Source organism: Bubalus bubalis, chromosome 9 (assembly GCF_019923935.1).
Source record: "Bubalus bubalis isolate 160015118507 breed Murrah chromosome 9, NDDB_SH_1, whole genome shotgun sequence".
Classification (NCBI taxonomy): Eukaryota; Metazoa; Chordata; class Mammalia; order Artiodactyla; family Bovidae; genus Bubalus; species Bubalus bubalis.
In genome coordinates, this window is record NC_059165.1 from 87,006,842 (window position 1) to 87,032,506 (window position 25,665).

Here is a 25,665-nt window from a genome sequence, read left to right on the forward strand (position 1 = left end):
CAGACTGGTTCCAAATAGGAAAAGGAGTACGTCAAGCTGTATATTGTCATCCTGCTTATTTAACTTCTATGCAGCGTATATCATGAGAAACGCTGGACTGGAAGAAGCACAAGCTGGAATCAAGATTGCCGGACCAAATATCAATAACCTCAGATATGCAGATGACACCACCCTTATGGCAGAAAGTGAAGAACTAAAGAGCCTCTTGATGAAAGTGAAAGAGGAGAGTGAAAAAGTTGGCTTAAAATTGAACATTCAGAAAACTAAGATCATGGCATCCGGTCCCATCACTTCATGGCAGATAGATGGGGAAAGAGTGGAAACAGTAGCTGACTATTTTTCTGGGCTCCAAACTCACTGCAGATGGCGATTGCAGCCATGAAATTAAAAGACACTTACTCCTTGGAATGAAAGTTATGACCAACCTAGACAGCATATTAAAAAGCAGAGAGACATTACCTTGTCAACAAAGGCCCATCTAGTCAAGGCTATGGTTTTTCCAGTGATCATGTATGGATGTGAGAGTTGGACTATAAAGAAAGCTGAGTGCTGAAGAATTGATGCTTTTGAACTGTGGTGTTGGAGAAAACTCTTGAGAGTCCCTTGGACTGCAAGGAGATCCAACCAGTCCATCCTAAAGGAGATCAGTCCTGGGTGTTCAGTGGAAGGACTGATGTTGAAGTTGAAACTCCAGTACTTTGGCCACCTGATGCAAAGAGCTGACTCATTTGAAAAGACTCTGATGCTGGCAAAGATTGAGGGCAGGAGGAGAAGTGGATGACATAGGATGAGATGTTTGGATGGCATCACCAACTCACTGGACATGAGTTTGGGTAAACTCCGGGAGTTGGTGATGGACATGGAGGCCTGGTGTGCTGTGGTTCATGGGGTCGCAAATAGTTGGACACGACTGAGCAACTGAACTGAACTGAACTGAAAGATGTCATAACTTCCTGTTTCAGATCATTCTCAAATATCTTCCCTTTATACTTGTGCGATAGTTTATAATTAGCAGTTTGATTAAAAAAAAAAAAAAAAACTCCGAATGTGTTTTAGTGAACCAAGAAGTGCAATAAAATTTTATAAAACATTTAGAGACACAGGATGACATTTGCTTCAAAGTGACATTTGGATTCAGGGCTAAAAACAGGTTAGTGTTCTTGTCCAGGGACATGCACTCTCCTGATAATGGCATATTGTTCCCTGAATTTGGATGAGTAATAACACCACAGCCATTTTACATGTAAGTGAGTCTAAATCTCTTTGATTCTTTTAATCCTTTTCCCTCATTCAGGAGAGGAGTACAGGGGATGCAAACATTACTGATAGAAGGCTTACTTTAATATTCATCTAAAAGATTATCGTTATTTTCCATTACCTTCCTTACAAGATGGCTTTCAGAAGCAGACCTATTTTTAAATACTGTTTGAGAATCAGGCAGTGGTAAGGGTAGCCATGAGGCCCCATTCCCTTTCATGGACTGTAGCCCTCCAGGCTCCTCTGTCCATGGAATTCTCTAGGCAGGAATACTGGATTGCCATCCCTTTCTCCAGGGTATCTTCCTGACCCATGGATCCAACCCTGGTCTTCTGCGTTGCAGGCAGATTCTTTACCATTTGAGCCACCAGGGAAATCCATTCACTTTCATAGCATTGTCTAGAAATATTCTTTTTCTGTGTTGGTGTTAGTCATTGTTGGTCTCTGCTTTTTCAGAGTACGTGAATTCATATACCCTTATCCCTCAGTGTCCTCGCAGGGCATTGGTTCCAGGACCCTCGCAGATACCAAAATGAGTGGATGTTCAAGTCCCTGTGTAAACTGGCATGTGTAGTATTTGTGTGTAACCTATGTAGAGCCTCTCTAAACTGCCTCTAGATTACTTATGATACCTAATACAATGTAAATGTTATGCGACTAGTTGCCAGCAAATTCAAGTTTTGCTTTTTGGAGCTTTCTGTATTTTTTTTCCCCCAATACTTTTGATCCATGTTTGGTTGGATCAGTGGATGTGGAACCTGCAGATATAGAGGACTGGAGGGTTGACTATATTTTAGAAAGAGGACGGACAGCAATGGGCTCTGCATTTCCTGTATCACCAGGTGTCATGCTTTGTCTACTCGATCCTCAGAGTGTGTATAATCTCAGCATATAAGTAATCGTCTGGTTGCTGACTCTCCTTTCATGGTGTTGGACAGAAATGATGATCTTTCCATTTACTCTGCAAAGCTATAACTTTGACTTGAAAGAGTCCTTTTCTGACAAGAGGAAAAAAGTTAAATATTAGCATTTTAAGAACATATATAAAAGTTTCAAAGGAAGAATCTAGCAAATAAGGCATATAAAGCCAGAATGAAAAGCAGTATCTGTTAGCAGTTACTGTCTCACACCAACTGTACAAATAATAACACTATTTGACTCCTCGTCGTATTTTGATTTTGAAAGAGAAAAATGCATATTTGCTATATTTGTTTCATTTTCCTTTAAAACCAGAGCAGCGTTTTTATTTACAGCTAGTTTAGAGTATAATTATGATAAACTTCAAGGATGACTCAGCAGAAATGTTTATTAGTTTTGTTCACTGCTCTATCTCCAGCATCTAGAACAGAACCTATCATATTGTAAACGCTCAATGTTACTGAATGAATGAATACATTATATATTTTCTAGCAGAAGTATCACTTGTGTATCAGTTAGCTTTTATGAGATCATTTGGCTAAAGTTGAAGATTTAGTCATTTGGAGCTACTTACTTCTCAAGAGAGAATTCTGATCTTTGCAATAATTACATTATTTTAATTACTCATTAAGATTTTAGAAAATGTGGAAGTATGTAAATGCTGCTATAGAATTTAACGCTGGGAGGACTTTACAAACTGTTCTTCTGTACCAATGTCATCCAAGGGGCATACCTCCTGGAAGGGCAATTTGGAACATTTCTGCCTGAAATGTTTCATTACTGGCTGTACTACTTAACGGAGCTGCATTCCAGTGAGGGAAGCCTCTAAACAAAAGGAAGGACACATTAAGAGATTTTGAAATCCAGGAAAATCTGCTTGAAATCATTGGTAATCCTGATACTTTCTAACAATTTGGCCCCAAAGCTTCACACTTTAGAAGCCACTCCCAAAAAGTATATCATTGAAAGAAGAAAGCATCAAGGTTCCCAATTACTTCCTCAGAGATTTTACTGGATTTCATAGCATACAGCATGACTCTGAAGAAAACTGCTATATGTTTTATATAAATAATTACTGTTTATGAGATATGTACTGAGCTATTCAGTATTTAGAAAGCAGTTATTAATTTTAAAACTAGCAAACCATTAAAGTGCATCAAGTTAATTTGGATTCAAACACTGTGACAAGTAGGTTTCCCAGTTTGCAGATACAAACTCTTTTCTCTCTTAAGTCAGGTTTTGTAAAATTGATGTGTTGTAGTGTGGAGCATTGGAGAAGGAAATGGCAACCCACTCCAGTGTTCTTGCCTGGAGAATCCCAGGGACAGGGGAGCCTGGTGGGCTGCCATCTATGGGATCGCACAGAGTCAGCCACGACTGAAGCGACTTAGCAGCAGCAGCAGTGGAAAATAACATACAGAGTAAGCAACAGTCAAGAAAAGTGATTCTGAGTAGTGTTCTTTGCTTTGATTCTTTATATTGTATTAACTTGACAGGCAGTGGTTTAAAAAGTGCCACTGTCTCAGCCACTTGCTAGCTTTGTGACTTTGGACAGATTACTTAATTTTTTGGTGCCTCAGTTTATCATCCCTAAAATGGGAATAACCATGGTGCCAGCTTCATAGTATTGTTTTTATGATTCAGTGACTCAATATATGTAAAGTACCTCGAGCAAGATTCAGCAAACTTTCCTGCAAAAGAAGATGGTAAACATTTCAGGCTTGTGCACCTCCTCACCTCCACTGTTCTGATGTGCAAGCGTCATAGATTATCCATAAAGAAATGAATGTTAGTATGTTGCAGTGAAAATGTATTTACCAAAACAGGCAGTCCAGAAGTCATAGTCTACTGACTCCTTGTCTAAAATTTTGCTTAGTATATAATCAACTTTCAAAATTATTATCTTCCACCTTTTTGAGACTTTTCATCAGTTAACCTATCATGGATGCAAAGAGTTGCCCAATGTATAAAGAAAAGAGAGTGTACTTGAAGATCTAATTTTTTTAAGCAAGCATGCACAATTATTATTGTGTGAAAGAATGTCTGAAGATTTCTGGCAGGAAACCTCAAATTAGTTGAAGGATATGGTTAGAAAATATATTTTTTTTAATGTAAATGAAATTGTCTTAGGGACACATAGTGATTTTCTACAAGTCAAGAGGCTGGGAAACAGCAGGAATAGGGACTGAGTTGGTGTGTATACACTTGTGTGTATGTATGTACACGTGTGTGTGTGTGTGTGCGTACACACCTGCACTCACCCACTGCTTTCTCATTCTGTGGCCTTTCTATCAGCTAGTGTAAAGTATGATTGGATTCAGAATATTTACCTCTTGGCCAAATATAAATTTAATATGAAGCAATGTGTATGTTTGGAGATGGGTAGGTAATATGTTTTAAACTCAGACTCTTGATTTTAGAGACCTTAATCTTTACTATCTGAGTGAAGATTGGTGTTGGAGAAGAATCTTGAGAGTCCCTTGGACTGCAAGGAGATCCAACCAGTCCATTCTAAAGGAGATCAGCCCTGGGTGTTCTTTGGAAGGAATGATGCTAAAGTTGAAACTCCAGTACTTTGGCCACCTCATGCGAAGAGTTGACTCATTGGAAAAGACTCTGATGCTAGGAGGGATTGGGGGCAGGAGGAGAAGGGGGTGACAGAGAATGAGATGGCTTGATGGCATCACCGACTCGATGGACGTGAGTTTGAGTGAATTCTGGGAGTTGGTGATGGACAGGGAGGCCTGGCGTGCTGTGATTCATGGGGTCGCAGAGTCGGACACGACTGAGCGACTGAACTGAACTGAACTGTAACTGACTTAGTATTAGAAATATTATCCTAGTCTCTTTTCCATTGAAGTTGGATTACTCTAATCAAACTCCATTGCTTATGCTGTAGTGGTTTTCACTTATATTCATTTATATCTGGACTCAGTTTGTCCTTCATAAATTCATTTAGTAATAACTTACTGAGCACCTTCTCTCGGTTAGGATATGAGAACAACAGAATGAATAACAAAAAGCCCATAGTCCCAGTGATTAAGATGTTAACAGTAGAATAAGAACAGGAGAGAAACAATAACAATAACGTGACTATATTTTGATTGACAAAGGCGCCATAGCAAGACATCAGAGGGATGTGATTATGCAGAGCAATGGCACATGATGTATAATATGGCCTTCCCAAGGAGACCACACCTAAATAAGACCTAATGGAGAGGTTATTGTTGTCAGGTTTAAGGATGCCAGGAAAGGCATTTCAGACAGGTGGAACACCAAGCTTAAAGATCACAGAGGGACACCAAGTGAATTCATTAGGGGTGAGTCATGTGAGAAAAGATTGCGAGGTTGCACATCTCTATACTTACAGCGATGGTGACTAAGTTGAGGAATAGCATCATTGTGTTTGTCCTTAGGAAAACATCTACTGGCAGGTAAGGAGTTAATTGGAAGAAAGACCTGCCTGGAGCTTGAGACAGATTACTGGCTTTGTAGTGGTAATCCAGGTGAGAGATGATGTCAGCTTGGACCTCTGAAGACAATTTACAAGGTAGAGATAAAAGATTTGAAGACAGATTCAAAGTAGAAAGGAAGAGTGTAGATGGAATCAGGATGACCTTGAGATTTCTGGCTTTTATACCAGTGTATGCTTGGCACCTCAAGTATGAAATTTCAACATACCTTAATTACCCTTTGTGTTCTAATTACAAAATAATGATAGTGCTGATGTGTTTGATATTTTGGTCCTTGGATAATGTAACAGTAATAAAGGTAACAATAGATGAGGCATTGAGAGCCAGTCAACAATCTTCCAAGTTTTTTTAAAAAGTCAAGTCTTAACCAGTTTCTTCCCTAATGAAATTGATTGTGTTGCCATTGTTAACAGCCATGAAGTTCAGATTCTATAAGTAATGTAACTTTGAAGCAGCCATGGGTGATGCAAAAACATTACCCATGGGTAATGGGTAGTCGGTCACTGGAAGAAGGGGTAGAAAGAAGAGAAGGAAGGGGAGAGGGGAAGAGGAGGAGTCTTGTTCTGGACTGGAAATCAGGAAGGTAGGTAACCCTTAGCCCTTAGATTAAAAAAGAATCCAAGGAACAGTGTTATCCCTGGGATTTTTAGCAGAGATAAAGTTGCTTCTTGCAGTTCGCTAGGTAACTGCATTGTGGTAAGCACCCTCTTTCTATTTAGAGTGTATGGATAGACCCATCTTCTAGTACAAGCTACTCTTTGTTCTCCATTTAATTCTGTCTGAGAAGCACTGGATACAGACAATCATGGATGAAGAGAGTCTTTTATGTAATTAATTGTTTTGTAGTTTTCCTCTGAAGTCTTCTTTTCTGGGTGCTCCTTTGGCAGTTCAAACCAGCCACGTGATGGTGTAAGTCAGCTTGCTGAAATTGAAGACCTGTGAGCATTCTCTTCCAGGATGTTATATGCTTTTGCTAAGACACACACTTTTTTTTTTTTAATCTTTCAGGCACAACAACAATAAAAGCAGATTAAAATCTGACTAGAGTTCAATAGTACATTACCTTGGCCTCACAACTAAATGATTTCCTTGATTAAGCCAATGTGGTTTTCAGAAGGAATAAGAATATCTCTCCTACTCATATTTCTTTTTTAATAACATGATTTTGTGTAAACTTCAGAAACAGGAAATCACTGAGTTACTGCTATTTTTAATTATGAAAAGAAGATGAAGTAAATGACAAGTACAAGATAAGAAACAGAATGGAAATAATTGGCACTTTTGGAACATAAAGACTATCTTGAGTTGTTGAATACATTTCATAGTCTTTAGATTTTCAAAGGAAATGTATTTTTATATCATCCAGCCAAAAATGCAGGAAAGCAATCTTGATGTTTGTTATTGGCAGTATTGAAAGCGAAGTAGATAGATTGCGATCAGGAGTCCTGTCCCATCGGTCACTCCTGTGTTTCATAGCTGGAGTGACTGTTTGTAGTCACTTTTACCGTTTGTGGCTTTGGCTTTTCAATCTCTGATCTGCCTAAAGGTTTTGTTCAAAAGAACCAAGCCATTTCTAATTGCAGCGTGCTGGTCTATTTGTAGCAATTTCCTAGCAAATCCCCAGCCGTGCCATGTTATGTCAAATGGTGCCCTAAATCTATAGTTCTATACTTAGTTCTCACACATATTCTTTATTACCACTGTTAGAGATAAGTTAACAACAAAGGTTTGTTCAGTATTTTTGAATGTTCGGAGTTCAGTGTTTTGAAGAGCAAACTTTTCTTCAGTGTTCTGACACTCAGAACGCTGTCCTAAATGCCTTATAAATATTACCACTTAATTTTCACCCCAAATATAAGAAGTGGGTACTCGTATATGGTGCTTCAGATGAGAAAATTGAGCTCAGAAAGTTGAACTGACTTGCTGAAGTTTATGTTGCAACTGATATGTATTGGAATCAGGATTCTAGTTTTAGTCATTCATTATGACTGTAGCATCTGATATCCACTATACTCTGTCTTGTAAGAATGATCTGGTTCCATAGCATTTGTGTACGTTAAAAAACGTAGTGCATGTTCATAGAGGTTGCCTTTATTCCTTTTAGAAAGTGAATACACACGAAGGGATTTCCACTGCATTCAATAACCCCCTCTCAATTCACATGTTGGAAAACCCTGGAGTTATGTGTTTGGGCATTTTGTTTCTTTTTTTGTTTTCCTTTTTTTTTCTTCTTTCTCTCTGCTTGCTTCCTTTCACCTCCCATCCCTCTCTCAGCTTATAGATAAAGAGCATGGGGCTTGGAACCAAACAGACCTCATTTAAAGACGTGGTCTGTCTTTTGTTCACTACCTTGTTTTGAGAAAGATACTGAATTTCCTCAAGACTCAGTTTTCCCGTCTTAAAAAAGAAAGTAATAATCCTTGTCAGAGTAAATGATTTTGTGTCTGGGAAGTTCTTAACCATGGTAACTGTTGTTGTTATGATTAAATGTTGTTGTTATTATCCGTATTCTTATTTTAGGTCACATTGGAGGGTGACTCTCAAAGCTGATGTCGTTGATACGCTCAGTGTAGCCCAGTTTCTTTGTCACCCCTCTAGAGCTGATGGGATAGTTTGCTTAGATCTTTTGAGAAGCTGTGTTGTTTCAGACACCATCTGTGAATGTCTTAACAAACTGTGTAAGAAGCCAGTGGGACCGGATGGTGGTTTTGCCTCTTAGAACCCTGGAGTTGTTTGGATATGTGGGATGTGTTTACTGTTACATCGTCCTACATTTTAAAATGTTGTAGAACTAAATGCCAGCAACAGTTTCTGCCTCCCAACCAGTATACTGGATTTTTAAATTTGATTTCCTGGTTCACTGTTAGAACTTGTCTTAAAAGTACACAGCCAGGTTCTGTCTTGATGAACATTATAGATAAATTTCGTGTGGTCAAGTTTCTGAAGAAGACGACTTCTGAAGCAGATTGGATGGTTCAAAGAATTTCTTATCTTAATGACAAACGCATAGCAGTCCTAAGGTCTGCCATCCCCGATACACACACACACGCTCACACATACACAGACATGTTCTTATATCATTGGCCTTACTTTTCTTTTCTTTATAGCATTTATCTTATCTGTCACAGTCTTATTTTCTTGTTTACGATGTTTCCCCCCACCATACTCAAAGACTAATAAAAGTAGAGCTCTTATATGACTTGTGTTCAGTATCCCTAGTGCAAAGCACAGCTGCTGAATTTGTGAGTTTTTTGAACTAATGAATGAAGCTCTGTGAAGTGCCAGTGTTTGGCTCATAACTGTGCCCCGTAAATGTTTGTTAGTTTCTCTTTCTTGAATCATCTTTGCACGAACTTCTGATGTTTGAAGTCCACCAATTGGATGCATTTCTCAGATGACTCAAAGTATATTTAAGAATTTATAGCTCTTTTGTTTCATTCTTGAGGATGACTTTAAAAAAAAAAAAAAAGAACAAGTTAAAGAAAACCAGACCACTGTTTGCACTTCCTTTGTAAAATCAGTTATTTGAAAACATATGCCATATATATGACCAATATATAACACCCATCTCATCTTCTCTCAGACAATAAAGTTCGAGGGGCAGCGCTCCTCCTTGTTTAAATTGATTTTTCTTAAGCTAGCTTTTTTTCCATAAAAAAATTCATATCCATGCATGGATTGAAAAAGTCAAACAGTAACTGTACAATGACATGAAAGTCTCTTTGCCACCGCAGACCCTTTGGCTTCATGCCCAGAAATGATCAAGTATTTGATTTGCAGTAACTTAACAGTAAAATATTTGGAAACATTTTTAACTCTTCTGCCAGCGTCAACGTGTGTGAATGAATGAATACTACATTCACTGTTATAACCGTTGGTTATTTTTCCCTACTTAAAAGTTTGCATCTTTAAGGTGTTACTATACTACTACATGAGGATTTGCTTCTTTTTAAAAACCAACTGTGAGGTGTTTCATTGTGTGGACATAATTTCATTTATTGATTCAGTCTATAAACAAACATTAAGATAGTTTTAGCCTTTGTTTTAAAAACAATGCTGCAGTGTATATTACTAGAATACTTTTATATAGACATTTAAATATACCTATTGGGTGAATTTTTGAAGCAAAATGTTGGGTCAAAGGATTTGTGCTTTCTCAGTGATAATAGACCTTGCCAAATTTTATTGCAAGCCGGTTGCCACAGTTTATGTTCCTACTATGAGTTTCTGAAAGCACCTTTCATGCCAGCTACTCACCAATATTGTTTATGATCAGTCTTTTTGAATTTTGTTAGTCTGATTAGTGAGAAGTGGCAGGTCCCTCTTCAGCTGTTTTAACTTGCATTTTTAAATTATGGAAGAGGCTTTTCTTACTCATTTGTAGGAACCCTTCATTCAGTAAGAAAATTGGTCCTTTGCCATATGTGGCAAAATTATTTTTTCAGTTCATTGTTGGCCTTTTAAAAAAAGTTTCTATAATATTCTTCATGAACGGTTTTTAAAAATGCATAGGTATTAATTTTTTCTAAGGCATCTGCTCTGATATCCCCTTCTCAGTGGTCTCTCAAGGCACCCATTAATAACAGCACTTAGCACAGTATAGTCCATCTTTGTGTGATTATTCATTTAATTTCTGTCTTGCTTGTTGGACTATAAACCCTACAAGGTCAGACACTGTCTTTTTGCAACTCCCTGTGATGCCTATCACATAAAATAGTGCCTGCCTACTATTAAGAGTCTCTATGGAAATGTTTGTTGAGGGAATAAAGGAGGGAAGTAATAAGTAATGACATAATTCATTAACCTCAAGTATGTGAGTATGTTCAGAGTGTGTATTTATCACAGGCTCAAGTCCCATTGGCATATAAATGCATCTTTAAAAAGAAAAAAAAAATCCTCAACCCAGTTTATGTCAGTAGAAATCTTTGAAGACTATATTTGAAATCATTTCATATTTGCTGTAAGAGCTACTGGTTTTTGTAAGGCTGTGGCTTATTTGGTTGTCATTTCCCTCTTACACAGCATCACTTTGTTCATTCAGAAACCTAAAATCTTTCGCCTGCCAAGAAACTTGTGATGAATTTCAGCATTATGTCTCACTAGCAGCTAACTTTGAACAGTTGTGAAAAATATTTTTCATAAAGATGATCACTGTATTCAAAGAACTCATGACTTTTTAAAAGAAGAGACACTTAGTTTTCCAAAATAATGAAGAATAATAAATATTTTACCTTCTGTTGCCTTTTAGGAGAGAGAAGGGCACGCTTCCTGGAAAAAGTCTTTTTTCCATCTTAAGAGATGGAAAATAAGGTTTAAAAGCATCTTAGGATTTTGGTGTAAACTTGTGAAAGGTTGCACTATAAAATAACACTTTTACTAACAGGTCCAAATAACTAGGTAAATAGAATGAGGGTGCATAATCTTTGTTTGCCTGTCTGTAATTTAAGAGTTAATGACTAGAATTATCTCTGATTTTAAATTTCAGGTCAACCAAAATTTATATTTCATTTTAAAAATTCACATTATTTCTGTCAGTTTAAAAGATCTTTCTAACATGGATTTATATTCCGATGTATTATGCCTGCTACCTTTTAATTATATATTCATTGTATTCATTATGTTTTCATATTCTTTATCGCCCTCCCTCCCTTCCACTCTTCCTCCCCAAACTAAGTGACCTGAAGCCTAACCGTTATTTTAGAGACTGTAGTAAAAGCCAGGTACACATCTGGGGTTCTTTTTGACTGTGTGTGCTTAACATTTAGGCAAAGGGCTCCACCTCTCAACCCTCAGTTTCCTTGGAGGTTGAATTCATTTTTATAGGAAAGAAACAGTTGTCTGAGAAATAGTCTTGATTCAAAAAATTTTAGAATTAGAGTTTCATTGGGATTCATTTTTTTAAACTCTCCTTTTCTTTTCCTTTGAAGACATTCAGTAAGTGGGCCACCGAAGCAATTGCCAGATGATGGAGATGTTGACAATAACGCATTACGCAGGGTGCTGCTGTGTCTGTGCCAGAGATTGGTACAAGGTCCAGTGAAGGGCCTGGGATGGGAACCGAGATAAACAGGACCTCACTGAGCATGTCTCTCCCTCCTTCCTTTATTCCACAAGAAGAGTACTAAGTGAGCATTCTGTGAGAATTGATGTGCTGTTGCTTCTAGTAAGAGGGAAGGGTAACAGGTATAGAGTAATTTAAAAGCTTGTGTATTCTCTGTTTTCCATAGTGATTTCATAAAAATTAATAGCATATTATTTTAAAAAGATCTTATGCTCATAAAAAATGTCATCTCTTACTCTGAATATGCACTGACCAATAGCTTTCTGTGTTTTTAGGTTAAGTAAGTAAGTGAAGTCGCTCAGTTGTGTCCGACTCTTTGCGACCCCGTGGATTGTAGCCTACCAGGCTTCTCTGTCCATGGGATTCTCCAGTCAAGAATACTAGAGTGGGTTACCATTTCCTTCTCCAGAGGATCTTCCCAACCCAGGGATCGAACCCAGGTCTCCCGCATTGGAGGCAGATGCTTTAACCTCTGAGCCACCAGGGAAGATTTTTAAGTTAGGGGAATACAAATGTCCATATGCCTGCAACTGACATTCAGAGATTTAACCCACACAACCATAATCCTGTGTAAACCAAAAAGGTGCCCCCCCCCCGCCCCCCGCCAAAAACAACAAAAAAAGGTAGCTCAAACAATTAGTTAAAATTCTGCCTTGTTGCCTTTAGGTTATTGATGTGTAAGCCAATCCTCATATTTACATTTGAATTACTCTCTATACTCTTGTTCTATTCTTTTTAACCCATGACTTAATAGCAATGAAAGATGACATTCTATTGCCTTATATGAAGGTAGGGCAAGGTGGTTTCCTTCTGTGTCTCTTAACTGTTGTCTCTTACAAGAACCATTATGGGTCTCTGCCTTTCATAGCCCAGGGTTCAGGAAAAATTCTACAAAGCCTTCATAGTTAAGGAATAGACTGTGTCGGGACAGTATACCTACCCTGGGATCAACAAGAGAAGAGAAAGTGTGAGGCCATCTCTTCCTCCTGTTTGTTGTTCAGTCAACTCAGTTGTGTCTGACTCTTTAAGACCTTATGGACTGCAACACGCCCAGCTTCCCTGTCCTTCACTATGTCCTGAAGTTTGCTCAAACTCATGTCTATTGAGTTGATGATGCCATCCAACCGTTTCATCCTCCATCACCCTCTTCTCCTCCTGCCATCAGTCTTTCCCAGCATCAGGGTCTTTTCCAATGAGTTGGCTCTTTGCATCAGTGGCCAAAGTATTGGAGCTTCAGCATCAGGCCTTCCAATGCATATTCAGGGTTAATTTCCTTTCGGATTGATGGGTTTGATCTCCTTACAGTCCATAAGACTCTCAAGAGTCTTCTCCAGCACCACAGTTCTAAAGCATCAATTCTTCAGTGCTCAGCCTTCTTTATGGTCCACCTCTCACATTTGTACCTGATTACTAGAAAGACCATAGCTTTGACTAGATGGACCTTTGTTGGCAAAGTGATGTCTCTGCTTTTTCTTCCTATAGAGAAATGTGTCAAGGCTGGCTGCTTCTGGGGACATTGTTTAGAGGGGGATACACAGGCTGATGGGTGCCAGAGAGCCTGAATTCAGGATGCCAGCCATTTAAAAATCTGGAAATGCCAGCTGCCATGTGTTTCAGATGTTTCATCCTCTAAGATATTCCAATTCTCTGTGTAGGTGGAGATAAGTCATGGGAAGCTGAGCCCCCTGGTCCCTCCTGTCAGGAGACAGGGGAACTCCCATAACAGCCAACTCAGTGTCTAAGCAGCCAGGGTATTCTCAGAGTCATTTTCAGACAATCCTGATCCTCACACTGTGATGAAGGGGCCACTGAGAGCACATCAGAGTCTAAAGAGACAAATTTTAATGGTTGGAACCTTGATATATATTGTGTTTTCTTTCTTTCTTTCTCTAGCTCTTTCTTTCCCTCTTTTCTCCCTTCCTCCCTCCCTTCCTTTCTTTCTTTCTTAGTAGGTTTTTGTTTTTGTTTTATTAATACATACCTACCTTTCCAATGTAACTGATGTGCTCCCAAATTGTTTTATAAATGCTTTCATTTCTTTGTTTTTGAATTACTGCTTCTGATTTCTCTCTGTCTAAATTTCCTGTGTTCCTTCTCAGTTTCCTCTTGTCCCTTTGCACAGGAATGTTATCTGGATGTCTCAGATAACTTCCTACTCACACTGATTTGTTCTAAGCTCTCCTGTAACAACTGAACTCAGCTGTGTGTATTGTGAGAAGCCGTGCCCTGCTTTCTCATGTTGTGATGGGATCGTTGCCCATTGAATTATTAGGACTCCAGATGGGAGGTCTGTGACAGTCCAGGTTCTTGTTTTCAAAACTGTAACGTGGTTAGCAGCATGATTACTCAGGTCACGAGGTTTTCATAAGGAGCATGCCATGTGATAATCAACTTTGCTGGTATGTAAAGGGGATGTGTGATGTCTTTGGATGGGCCTGCATGCATGCTAAGTCATTTCAGTCATGTCCGACTCTTTGCAACCCTATGAACTGTAGCTCACCAGGCTCCTCTGTCCATGGGATTCTTTCCAGGTAAGAATACTGGAGTGGGTTGCCAGGCCCTCCTCCAGGGGATCTTCTGAACCTAGGGATCAAACCCGAGTCTCTTATGTCTTCTGCATTGGCAGCTGGGTTCTTTACCACTAGTACCACCTGGGAAGCCCCTTGGATGGGCACATGGCTTTAAAAGAGCCATACACTATGGTTCCTTGTGGGGGTTAGTGTGGTTAGAGTGACCTTTCACCCTTGCATCTGGTAGATGATTACTCTAAATGGTGAATTGATGATAAAGGAAAAATTTGCAGGAAGCCTTATCTCAGGGACCTTGTTGTAGTGAGGAGGCTTAGGTTAGATTTGGCCAAGGGCAGGGTAACACTGGGCCTTGTGGGTGGCTGTTTTGCTTCTGGGCAAAGTGGAGGGAAAAGATCCCATTCCCTTCTGTCCTTGGCTCATGTGCTCAGGAGGCAAAACAGAGAAAGGTGAGCCAGACAGGATTAAACAATATTTTATTAAAAAATAATCCCAACGAATAAAAGGAGAAGAATTTTAAAGTTCTTCTGTGGGCAACTTGAGATGTTGTGGTCCAGTTTTCCTGAACTTTGTATAGGAGGAAAGTTAAATGTCCCGTGGTAGGGCTGGTTTATGAGCCTTGCACGCATGCTAAGTTACTTCAGTCATGTCCAGCTCTTTGTGTCCCTCTGGACTTTGGCCCACCAGGCTTCTCTGTCCATGGGATTCTCCAGGCAAGAATACTGGAGTGGGTTGCCATGCCGTCCTCCAGGGATCTTCCTGACCCAGGCATCGAAACTGCAACTCCTGCATTGCAGGCAGATTCTTTACTGCTAAATCCCCAGGGAAATCCATATGGACCTTAAAGCACCCAAAAGTTACATCTGACCAATACAGATTTTTTTGGAATACCATCCTTTAAGATGTCATGAATCAATTTTTATATCTTTTATTTTTTTTAGGATGATTTATTCCTTTACTTGTTGGAAAATAGATATTAAAGAATTCGCATTTTTGGTAACTTAGTAGAAAATTTCATATTTACCTCATGTTTAAATCAGAAAAACATTTATGGGAGAGTTTTACCAGTAGTCAGTAGAGCTATGGTGCTCACTGTTGAAAAGTAGTTACTTCAGAGTTATGATAACAGTCTGACTACTACAGACATTGTAGTGTTGAGATTTGAGATTCAAAAAACTTATTTCCTTTATTAAAATTGATATACAGGAGATTCAGTAAATTTTTAATAAGCTAAGAGTACATTTTATAAACATCTTATTCTTGGTCCACATTGCATAGAAAAGTTACTGTGTGACTGAGAGATGTTCACTTTTTTTTTTCCTTCAGCCTTTATTGAGGTGTGAATGATGAATGAAATTTTAAGATTTTTAAAGTATACATATATATATACACACATTGTAAAAGGATCTCCTCCTCTATCACCTCACATATTTATGTGTGTGTGTGTGTGTGTGTGTGTGTGTGTGTAGGAGAACATTTAAGTTTTACTGTCTCAGCAAATTTCAATTATAAAATTCATATTATTAACTATAGTCACCATACAATACATTAAATCTTCAGAGCTTGTTAATCGTATAGCTAGAAGTTTGTACCCTTTTACTAACCTTTCCTTATTTCCCCTGTCCCCCACCTCCAACAATCCTTTTTCTATGCTGTTTCCAAGAATTTAGCTTTTTTTTTTTAAAAGATTCCATGTATAAGTGATACTATGCAGTATTTTTCTTCCTCTGTCTGACTTATCTCACTCTGCATAATGTCCTCAAGTCCCATCCATGTTATCACAGATAGCAGGATGTTCTTTCTGAATAATATTCAGAAATATTCATGGCTGAATGGTATTCCATTTTATACATACCATATTTTTTTGGTCCACTTATATTGTTTCCAAGTCTTGGTTTTGGTGAATAATGCTTTTTAACGAACATGCGAGTACAGATATCTCTGTAAGATACTGTTTTCATTTCTGTTAGATACCTTGCCAGAAGTGAGATTGCTGTATCATGTAATAGTTTTATTTTTAATTTTTGAGGAACCTCCATACTGCTTTCTGTAGAGGCTGCAGCAATTTACATTCTCATCAACAGTGCCAAAAAGTTCCGTTTTCTCCACATCCTCACCAACACTTGTTACCTCTTGTGTTTTAAAGAATAGTCATTCTTAGGGCTATAAGGTCATACCTCAAGTAGTTTTGATGTACACATTCCTGATTAGTGATGTGGAGCACAACTTTATGTACCTGTTGACTATGTTTATGTTTTCTTTGGGAAAATGTCTATTTAATAATCTGCCCATATTAAAATAAGATTGTTTAGTTCTTTGCTCTTGTGTTTTGTGAATTCTTCATATATTTTGGTTAGTAACGCCTGTAACGCAGGAGTTACAGGTTCAATCCCTAGGTCAGGAAGATCCCCTGGAGGAGGGCAAGTAAGTTAACATAATTTGCAGTTCCTCCCATTCCACAGGTTGCCTTGTCATTGTGTTTGTGGTTTCCATTGCTGTGCAGCTTTTTAGTTTGATATAGTGCCACTTACTTATTTTTTCTTTTGTTGTCTTTACTTTTGACATCAAATCCAAAAAATTCATTGCCAAGACTGATGTCAAGGATCTTACGTTTTCTTCTAGGAATTTTACAGTGACAGGTTTTAAATTTAAGTTTCTAGTCCGTTTGGAGTTGATTTTTGTGGGTAATGTAAGAGAGAGGTGTAGTTTCACTGTTTTGCATGTGGCTCTCCAGTTTTCAGACACTTTTTATTGAAATTTTAGAATTGGCTCAAATCTCTCATGTAATATGGATATTTATTCATTTAAAGACTAGTTTGGTGGGATAGCCGTTTTGTTTTCTTTTTTTTTTTTCCTTTGAGAATGTTTTTATTAGAGATCTGTACCTGGAATGTTTCAAAACATGTGAAGCTATTGAGAAGTTAAACATTTTCTGAATATAGGCGATCTTTAAACTTGCTTTATACTGTAAACTTTGAAGTGCTAAAATGTAGGAAGGAATTTGCCTCTTGTTTTTGGATTCTCCATATAGTGACCATTCAACCACTTTTCTTAAATTAAACTATCCTTTTTTCTTATCTGATCCATAGTATGAGATTGATCGTGGCAAACAGTGAATAACGCAACATCTTTTATTAAATAAACTTATATTCTGCAGTATTTAAAATTTTTATATCTTTGAATGTCAGTGATATAGTTGTATTTACTTTGAAAATTTTAAATCCTCTAGAGTAGATAAGTAAATAGGAACTTGATATTTATTAATGATAAAGTAAAAAAGTGACTAAAACATAGAAGCTACAGTTACCCAGCTATTTCTGTTTTTCCTATTGTTTCATTTGTTAACAACATCTGCTTGAACAGGGAAGAGATAGGATGAGGAAAACATATGAGATTTGATTAGGGTAAGAATGTGAAGACCTAATATATTTCCATTTTTTTTAAATTGGTTTTTGTGGATTGAGGCAGCTCTGAGTTATTTGCATATCTCTAAAAATAAAGTACATCATGAGAAACGCTGGACTGGAAGAAACACAAGTGGGAATCAAGATTGCCGGGAGAAATATCAATAACCTCAGATATGCAGATGACACTACCCTTATGGCAGAAAGTGAAGAGGAACTCAAAAGCCTCTTGATGAAAATGAAAGAGGACAGTGAAAAAGTTGGCTTAAAGCTCAACGTTCAGAAAACTAAGATCATGGCATCCGGCCCCATCACTTCATGTGAAATAGATGGGGAAACAGTGGAAACAGTGTCAGACTTTATTTTTGGGGGCTCCAAAATCACTACAGATGGTGACTGCAGCCATGAAATTAAAAGACGCTTACTCCTTGGAAGGAAAGTTATGGCCAACCTAGATAACATATTCAAAAGCAGAGACATTACTTTGCCAACAAAGGTCCATCTAGTCAAGGCTATGGTTTTTCCTGTGGTCACATATGGATGTGAGAGTTGGACTGTGAAGAAGGCTGAGCGCTGAAGAATTGGTGCTTTTGAACCGTGGTGTTGGAGAAGACATTTAGAGTCCCTTGGACTGCAAGGAGATCCAACCAGTCCATTGTGAAGGAGATCAGCCCTGGGATTTCTTTGGAAGGAATGATGCTAAAGCTGAAACTCCAGTACTTTGGCCACCTCATGTGAAGAGCTGACTCATTGGGAAAGACTCTGATGCTGGGAGGGATTGGGGGCAGGAGGAGAAGGGAACGACAGAGGATGAGATAGCTGGATGGCATCACTGACTCGATGGACGTGAGTCTGAGTGAACTCTGGGAGTTGGTGATGGACAGGGAGGCCTGGCATGCTGCAATTCATGGGGTCGCAAAGAGTCGGACACAGTTGAGTGACTGAACTGAACTGAACTGAGAAATGAATAATTTTCAATATGAATATTTTATTTAAAGTGATTTGAATACTGAGAATCCCAGGGACAGGGAAGCCTGGTGGGCTGCCGTCTTTGGGGTCGCCAATCGGACACGACTGAAGCGACTTAGCAGCAGCAGCAGAAGATAATAACATAGGACTTGAGTATACTTGTCACTTTAAAGTTATATTTATGCATGTTTTATTTTCTTTGTTACCTAATATCCTTACAATCTCAATCTTATTTTGTATGTAGCATTTTTTTTTATGATATACGTGTACCTTTATGCCATTTGCCATTATATCAAGTATTGGATTCAGTTCAGTTCAGTCGCTCAGTTGTGTCCGACTCTTTGCGACCCCATGAATCGCAGCACGCCAGGCCTCCCTGTTCATCACCAACTCCCAGAGCCCACCCAGACCCATGTCCATCGAGTCAGTGATGCCATCCAGCCGTCTCATCCTCTGTTGTCCCCTTCTCCTCCTGCCCCCAATCCCTCCCAGCATCAGAGTCTTTCCCAATGAGTCAGCTCTTCACATGAGGTGGCCAAAGTACTGGAGTTTCAGCTTTAGCATCATTCCTTCCAAAGAAATCCCAGGGCTGATCTCCTTCACAATGGACTGGTTGGATCTCCTTGCAGTCCAAGGCACTCTCAAGAGTCTTCTCCAACACCACAGTTCAAAAGCATCAATTCTTCAGCGCTCAGCCTTCTTCACAGTCCAACTCTCACATCCATACATGACCACAGGAAAAACCATAGCCTTGACTAGACGGACCTTTGTTGGCAAAGTAATATCTCTGCTTTTCAATATGCTCTCTAGTATTGGATTAGGTGAATATTATTTGAATATTATCTAAAGATGATGGCTTGTGTGTATATGTAACATTAGTAATTTGAGAATTCTATTTCAAAGCACATGTTACAACTCTATATAAAACTTTTAAAAGATAATTATAGAGTCCAGTTTTGCAAAAATCACCATCATTTAGATTAATAAATTAGCCAAGATTTTTAAAAGTTATAGTTTAAAGCAAGCTATTATTATTATTGATAAAAGTTAATTTTTAAAGGTCACTTCTGTAGTAAATATTTCTGTATATGACTCAACACAGTACTGAATTTCAATTTATATTAACATTCTGGAGATATGGAACTTTAAAAACTTATGATGTTTTAAAATTATTTTTTTCTAATTGCATTTTTAATCTGTAGATATTTCTGGTAAGATTTCAAATTAAAGTGCTAGAAAAGAACCTAGCAATCTTTATTTTATCTCTTCAGATTTACAGTCAGATAATAATGAATAACTTCTGCCCTAAGCACTTTGGCACTCTCAACTGCAAATTGGAAATGTGGTCAGCTCTAAAGCTTTCTATTGAAGGAGGGAGGTACTGCACATATAATCCCCAAATAATTTTTGGCTATAGAATATATTAAGTCATGCCTTTTTTCCTTTTCATTTATCTTCATTGTACTATCAACAGCACATACTCCTCTCTCGCCTCTTTAGAGTATTCCTAGAGGTAACAGAAATCCCAGAGGATCAGGCATGGAACTTGGTCTGCTGGGCAAATTGTACTTAAAAAGATAAAATAAAAAACATATGATTACACACAGTAGTGTGTGTGGAAAATGTGCCAAAAATAATCTAAATATTGCAGGAAGTAGGTGGGTATTTGGGATACCAGGGTTTTTAGAGTGGTCAGTGAACTCATGCTCTTGGATTTTATACTTGGTTATCACCTTCAGGACTGAGCTCAAAAAGGCAGAAAACAAGGAGGAACATTTTCCAAACAATGGAAATTTGGGTTAAGGTGTCGAGTTAGGACTGTGCGTAAAATGTTTGTCTGGAAGAGGACGAGGGCATGCAGTGTGACACAGGTGATAGAGATGGAGCAGTGTTAGGCTGCAGAGTTTGTTCTCTGGCTTCTGAAAGTCTCTGGGTTGAGGGCAACAAGTGGTAAAGAACCAGCTGCGTCGTGGATAAGATGGTGGTAAGCTTCATGAGGCTCCGGGTTGGGGTCATGTGTTGGAAAATGTTTTATGAGGTCAACAGTTTATGCTACGGATTTTGACAATATTTAAACTGTTAATAAAGTTTTGTATTTTCTAAAATACTGTGTTGAATTACCCAAAAGATACATGAAGCACAGGTGTGGCACATCAGCAAAATATCCTCAAAAAATCTTATGAAAGACTTTGATATCTTTAAGAAAAGCATTGCAGTATTCATTAGTGGGAAAAAAAAATCAGAGCTTTATACTTTAAAATTTTATTATTGTCATTTAAATTGCATATAGGAAGGGTTTATATTTTTATTGTTTGAGGCCTCTAAGAATTTATCTAATCCTGTGTAGATATAATCAGTAAGGAGGGGTCCCTAACCTATAGTGTTGGATGACCCCTGTGGCTCAGCTGGTAAAGAATCCACCTGCAATGCGGGAGACCCTGGTTCGATTCCTGAGTGGGGAAGATCCCCTGGAGAAGGGAAAGGCTACCCACTCTAGTATTCTGGCCTGGAGAATTCCATAGACTGTATTGTCCATAGGGTTGCAAAGAGTCGGACACGACTGAGTTTCACTTTCACTTAAATGTTAATGTCATACTAATCAACCAGGAATCTTATTAAAAATACAAATCCTGAGGACTTCTTTGGTGCTCCAGTGGCCAAGACTCCGTGCTCCCAATGTAGGGGCCCTGGGTTTGATCCCTGGTCAGGAAAATTGATCCCATATGCTACAACTAAAACCTGGTGTAGCCAAATAAATAATAAAAAAATAAATATTTTAAAAATGATCCCCTTTTAAAATAAGGATCTGACTCAGTAGGTCTGGAGTGGAGCCAGTCTGCCTTTCTAACAAGCTTACAGGTGATACCAATGATGTATGTCCTTGGATTACACTTTGAGTAATAAAATGGAATTTTCAATAAGTTAGTTTCTTAATGTAGTCATGTAAGGATGTGAGAGTTGGACCAAAAAGAAGGCTGAGCACTGAAGAATTTATGGTTTTGAACTGTGGTGTTGGAGAAGACTCTTGAGAATCCCTTAGACTACAGAGATCAAGCCAGTCAATCCTAAAGGAAATCAACCCTCAGTACTCATTGGAAGGACTGATGCTGAAGCTGAAACTCCAGTACTTTGACCACCTGATGCAAAGAACTGACTCATTGGAAGGGACCCTGATGCTGGGAAAGATTGAGGGCAGGAGGAGAAGGGGGCAATAGAGGATAAGATGGTTGGATAATATCATCGACTCAGTGGACATTAGTTTGAGCAAACTTTGAGAGATGGGAAAGAATTGGGAAGCCTGGCGTGCTGCAGTCCATGGGGTTGCAAAGAGTTGGACACAACTAAGAGACTGAACAAGTTTCTTAATGTGCAGTGCATGGGCAGCAATGTACACCTTGTTGCTGGTGTTAATTTGTATTGAAAATACTGTCCTAAGATTCTATCCAGGCACCTTTAGATACTGTGAAAAATTCAGCACTCTCTTATGTTTTTCCTTTGTGTTGTTTGTTTATTTAGTTACTAATCTGTTGTGAAGGGCAAAAAGTTGTAAAAGATGTTATCATCACCGTTAAGAAATTTCCATTTAAAAGGGGGAGATAAAGACACACAATCAGGAAATTAGGCTGTGCATAGATTGTATGGTAGATCCTGTGTGTGGAGTGAGTAGATAAAGCTGAGTGGCATAGCTGATGCTTTTGTGTATCCACCATTTCATAAATGTGAATAAATGTTAAATAACATTTAACATTTGAATAAATGTTAATAACATTCAAGAGAGGAAGAGCCCTAGAATGCCTGAAGCATAGAGATCACACTGAGGATTGCTTAGACGAGAGGCCAAAATGGTGTGTTTGACCTAGGATTTCTGCTTGCATTTTATTTAGTAGGCAGTGGACACCATTCAGTAAAGGCTCTTGAGGTTGCAGAGGAGATTGGGAAGGAGGGCTGGTATCGGAATTATGATGAAGAGATACATCAGAATGGGGTGTGGTGTAGGTGATGTTGGCAAGGACCTGAAAAGAGTTGGGTCTTAGGAGACTACTGTAACTATCTGATCATGATAAGGAGGACCAGGATGAGGGCAAGAGCCCTGAAAATTGAAAGACACTGAGATAACCCAGATTTACCTAGGATTTACTTTTTTTTAAAAAAACTAGTTACTTTATGGTGTTTGAAGTCCTTTGAGGGAAAGCATAGTGTTGGCAGTATCTCTGTTTGCGGCGATGCAGATACAGAGGTTTGACTGTGAAAGATCTGTATTTAGGATGCTGCCTGCCTCCAGATATTCTGGAGTTTAGTGGCTGCACCACATTTAGATTCCTGCTGCTTGTTTTTCCCCAGTCAGAAACTGAGACTCCCTAACAAGCCAGTCTCTCGGTTGCCGCAGGCTTTCTTGAGTCATTAACGTCCCCCGCTGCCTCTCCAGCAGGTCTTCTAGCGTCTGCAGGCTCCGACGGGGGTGGTGGTGAGCGTAGGGGTTCATCCTGGTGGCAGGGGAAAGCAATGAAAGTGAAAATTTTGCTTGGCTGATCTGATCTCCTGAGAAGTCCTTATTATCTTTATTTTCTCCAATAAGAAAGTTTGACAGGCTCTCACAAAGTCTCTTTTCGAAGAAATCTCACCCCCTATTCCTTTCTGTTGATCAGTGTTTATACTTACTTATTGTTTCCTTCAGACATCTTGAATGCTAAGGTTCTGGAACAAATTTTTAAAATGTCTCTAAACAATCTTTTGTTGCAAAATATAAAGCTTACTAAAACATGGCTTTGGAACCCGTTTAAATACAAAATTAAACAGGGACATTAAGTGGATTTAACGCAGGAAATTCAGAAAGTAACAAAAGTAACAAAAACAGCTTTGTTTCCACTTCCAGTATTGCCAGAAGAGGAGAAAATCAACCCTAACTCTTCAAGCCTCTTGAACAAGGAAACTTACTCTTGGGAGAATGGGGCTGAAGGACATGCAACTCCTTTGTAGTAACTGCTGTGTTCCCTGGGAAGTGGCCTGGGGGTGCCCGCTGCCTGGTCATTTCATGTGGGAATTGCCACTGAAGACTGCAGAGATGCTCTTTTTAGGTTCTCTAATTTTTAATTTTTTAATAGCAAACTTCTCCTACCTCAACTATTTTGTTTTCCTCCTTAAAGAGAGAATATGATTTGATACTTGTTTAAATAAGTCATATTAACTCAGTAGAAAGATAGCAGGTCCTTATTTGCTGGATGAATTGCTGTTTCTTGCCTAGATAGACATCTCCTGGTGTTTTAACGAGCATCCAGAAATGTTACTGTTTACATTGAAAGCATCCATCTATTTCCAACTATTTAACATACTTAATAAATAACGAAATGCAATTGAGATAATAAACACTTCTGCTTCTGCTTCAGCCTGTACTTTTCATAGGATGCTGTAACTCTGTCTCTTGAAGTGAACATATTCTTGTTATGAAAGACTTTGTGGTGATTCTATTAGGTCAAACAGATTTCTTGTAGTTTGCTTATTTATAAAAATGATTTGACATCCTAACTACCAGCCAGCCTTGAATTTTCATGGCTCTAGGCTAATATTTCGTCTAGAACATATTTTTTTTTCTAAAATATGTCATGTTGTCATTTAAATAACAGTCTCTACATCTGCTTGTTAAAAAGCAGACATTACTTTGCCAACAAAAGTCTGTCTAGTCAAAGCTTTGGTTTTTCCAGTAGTCATGTATGGATGTGAGAGTTGAACTATAAAGAAAGCTGAGCGCTGAAGAATTGATGCTTTTGAACTGTGGTGTTGGAAAAGATTCTTAAGAGTCCCTTGGACTACAAGGAGATCCAACCAGTCCATCCTAAAGGAAATCAGTCCTGAATATTTATTGGAAGGACTGATGTTGAAGCTGAAACTCCAATACTTTGGCCACCTGATGCTAAGAACTGACTCATTTGAAAAAACCCTGATCCTCAGAAAGATTGAAGGCAGGGGTAGAAGGGGGCGACAGAGGATGAGATGGCTTGATGGAATCACTGACTCAATGGACATGAGTTTGAGTAAGCTCCAGGAGTTGGTGATGGACAGGGAAGCCTGGCATGCTGCAGTCCATGGAGTCTCAAAGAGTCGGACATGACTGAGCTACTGAACTGAACAGAACTTAACATCTGCTTATTTGAGGAGTTCTTAAAGCTACCATCAACATGGCAATATTATTAGACTGTAACATACATTCTAGAACAACTCATTTTGCCCTTTTCTGTCTTTTCCCTTTTCTCCTCATGTGATCTTTATTTTCATGAACGGCAACATCAGCTACTCCATCACTAAGCCAAGAAAACTGGGCATCCTTTGCCTTCCAGAACGCATTCATCTCCCTCAGTTATTACCTGATTGATCTTATATCTCAAATATCTCTTATTTCCATTCTCCACTGACTTCTTTATTCCCACTTGGATCCCCTTTTCCTTAGTTCAAATTCCGATCTCTTCTCACTTAGATTATTGCAATTTCTATCTAATTAATCTATTTCCAGACTGGCCAGTCTTTCTACAGATTTATCCCACAGATGACAACCTGGTTTGTGTTTTCCTGGTAGAACTCATTTTGGTTTTTGAAACTAAAGCATCATAGAATATTTTCACTTGATCTTTTAATTAGAAACGTTTATACAATTTTAATTTAGTAAAAATGCCTTAGGTTGAGTACCAGCTAAAAATTTGTGCATCTTTGATATCACTGAAATGAGAAGCTATGGTACTCTTCACAAAGCTTTGTGGTTTCACAATCATATTGTTCTATCTGGAAATATAATAATAGTCTGTAGTTATTTAAAATATGCTTTAGAAAGTCTGTAGTTATTTAAAATATGCTTTAGAAAAATGTTAAGGATTTGAATTGATTTATTTATTATGCATTATAATTCTTTCCACTTGAAATAATGGAAAATAAGCTCCAATGAATGCGTTACTGAAGAATATCAGAACATCTTATTTTCATGGGTTATTGATGTTAAGAATGAGAGGCGTATACTTTCTCCACATTGTTGTCTTAGAGATCTTACTAAAACACAAATTTGATCCCCC

The 25,665-nt window shown here is 38.4% G+C and overlaps 1 protein-coding gene across 3 annotated transcripts in view; it reads left to right on the forward strand.

Moving 5' to 3' along the window:
* The window catches only part of CHSY3 (chondroitin sulfate synthase 3), a 289,499-nt gene that overhangs the window by 79,560 nt on the left and 184,274 nt on the right, over positions 1-25,665 (forward strand). The gene's annotated exons all lie outside the window — the stretch shown is intronic.